Raw genomic sequence first — 2,500 nt, 5'->3', positions numbered from 1 at the left:
GAGGCAGAGCAGAGTGGCGCAGCGGAAGCGTGCTGGGCCCATAACCCAGAGGTCGATGGATCGAAACCATCCTCTGCTAGGCCGAGTTTTTAGATGCCGCTCCTGCGCGTTGAACTTAAACCTGGAAGTGAAACACTTCACTTCGTCTCGGTCTTCCCGTCACTTTGCTCTGTCGTATCAAACATCTCTTCAAACAATCTTCTGACACGGACACATTTTAAACCAGGAAATATAGCCGTGCTCACCTGCCACAGTCAGTCTGGAGTGCTTTCTGCCAGCTCAGGGCCTGAGACCCGAAAATTCAACACAGTGCTTTTGTCAGGCTATCCCGACATTTAAAACATTCCTTTGATACCAGTGGAGCAAAGGCTCTGATGGAGCGCAGCTGGCAAGCCCCAGTGGCCTAATGGATAAGGCACTGGCCTCCTAAGCCAGGGATTGTGGGTTCGAGTCCCATCTGGGGTGCGTCGGAGCAGAGTGGCGCAGCGGAAGCGTGCTGGGCCCATAACCCAGAGGTCGATGGATCGAAACCATCCTCTGCTAGGCTGACCCTTTAGCTGCCGCGACAGCACAGTTGCACACATCTTGCCTTTCAAAACTCACAGCCTGACACGGAGATGAAAACCACCACTGGCAGGCTTTCGGCGGGGAGCGTGCAGCCATTTCCGTGTCCCGCTACGCACGTCCTTTGACTTGTCCCGATCATCTCTACTGCATTTGTTTTTCCAAATCTGCCTTGCAATCCAATCAAACTCTGCAATGAGAGCGCTGGAGCTGAGAGCAGGCCCGATGGAAATGAGCAGGCAACCCGCAGCTGAGGCAGAGCAGAGTGGCGCAGCGGAAGCGTGCTGGGCCCATAACCCAGAGGTCGATGGATCGAAACCATCCTCTGCTAGGCCGAGTTTTTAGATGCCGCTCCTGCGCGTTGAACTTAAACCTGGAAGTGAAACACTTCACTTCGTCTCGGTCTTCCCAGAGAATGGCCCTTTCCGAAACCAGCCCCTAAATCCTAACACTACACACTTCCACTTCGTTTGCGCGTTCACGCGAGGGTCCGCCACATTAAGTATCATCCGAAACGAATTTTGAGTCGAGTGAAGTGCCTAGGGAGAGGGGCTACCACGCCTCCAGGAGCAAGTCAGCATCGATGCTGACTTGAAACGCAGGTGCAACCGTTTTCTAGTGTTCGTGCAGCTCGTGAATCTCCCTGCCAGTTGTTTTTTGGTCCGTATGACGGCATTTACAGACAAAAGCGTGATTTAAGCTACATTGTAACAACTCATGTTCAGTTTGATACTCAGTAAAATGTGCAAGATCGTACAGAAGTAGGCTGTAATATTTGAACACATGTGCAGGTCGCATTTACAGCACCTTTATAATTTGATGTTAAATAAAGCATAAAATGCAACTCCTCACTCATAGTAATGCAAGGAGAGAAGAGGGATGTATATCCTAATACATAGGGGTGTCCAGAACATCTTAATTGGCGATTTAATATATATTGGATTCATAATTTCTATGAAAACGAATATGACGTCAACTTCCTTCTCCCTTCAAGCGCATCCGAAATGTAGCGCTGTTTTAACCCCCTAACCCTTCAAATGCGAGTGTTCTCCGCACCCACGAGTGGACTTGAAAAGGAAGTTCACTCGCTAACCGAGTCGAAGTGAGTAGGGATCCGTTTCGGAAAGGGCCAATGTCTAATAAGGGGAGAAGGACCACTAGCGAAATACTTCCGCATGGTACTGCAACTAGAGGGCGATCGCGAGCAAGTGATGAATGAATGGGTAGCAATGGAGCTGAACCCCCCAGTACCACATTTGTCGTTATATAATTTTTTCTCCTAAAATTGCATTAATGCATACGATGCAGGATAACTTGACTTGACAATCAGCTGACCAATAACATTTTCAATATGTGTTGTTATTCCTAAAAACCCTTTCAAAGTTTTCACGTGTCACGTGACACAAGCGAACCACTTTACGGCCATAGACCTAAAAGAAGGTTCAGCTTCACGACGGTCGTAATCGGTCGCGAGTGTCGCGAGCATCCATGAGCTAAATGCTAGCATGTTACAGGGAAAACGGCCCATCCTATGAAAAGCAGAAAGGACATGAGTGACTTTTTATTTCATTTCCAGTGGAAAACCTATACTCAGGTAGCTACTACGACAATGTACATTAAGAAATGAAGTTGTCAACTGTGAAAAAAACGAGTTCTAGCCGCTTAGCCCCATAGACCACAATTCATTTATCACTTGCTCGGCAACGTCCCTAGCGGAATTTCAACAGATTGCAGGAACAATCCGGTACAATGGAGTTAATAGGAAGTGGACCGGCTCTCCCTAAAGGGGCTCTGGTCTTCCCGTCACTTTGCTCTGTCGTATCAAACATCTCTTCAAACAATCTTCTGACACGGACACATTTTAAACCAGGAAATATAGCCGTGCTCACCTGCCACAGTCAGTCTGGAGTGCTTTCTGCCAGCTCAGGGCCTGAGA

General features: G+C 48.3%; 4 non-coding genes across 4 annotated transcripts; all 4 read left to right on the top strand.

The window, feature by feature from the left end:
• The first annotated feature begins 7 nt into the window (after positions 1-7).
• On the top strand, positions 8-79 carry trnam-cau (transfer RNA methionine (anticodon CAU)). The gene has a single exon. It is a non-coding gene; the product is annotated as a tRNA-Met (tRNA).
• A 313-nt stretch (positions 80-392) lies between these two features.
• trnar-ccu (transfer RNA arginine (anticodon CCU)) lies at positions 393-465 on the top strand. The gene has a single exon. It is a non-coding gene; the product is annotated as a tRNA-Arg (tRNA).
• A 6-nt stretch (positions 466-471) lies between these two features.
• Positions 472-543, top strand: trnam-cau (transfer RNA methionine (anticodon CAU)). The gene has a single exon. It is a non-coding gene; the product is annotated as a tRNA-Met (tRNA).
• Positions 544-823: 280 nt separating this feature from the next.
• On the top strand, positions 824-895 carry trnam-cau (transfer RNA methionine (anticodon CAU)). Its single transcript has one exon. It is a non-coding gene; the product is annotated as a tRNA-Met (tRNA).
• The last annotated feature ends 1,605 nt before the right edge of the window (positions 896-2,500 follow it).

Source organism: Sardina pilchardus, chromosome 24 (assembly GCF_963854185.1).
Source record: "Sardina pilchardus chromosome 24, fSarPil1.1, whole genome shotgun sequence".
NCBI lineage: Eukaryota > Metazoa > Chordata > Actinopteri > Clupeiformes > Clupeidae > Sardina > Sardina pilchardus.
The sequence above is the reverse complement of the archived record's forward strand: the minus strand, read 5'-3'. Positions and strand labels throughout refer to the sequence as shown.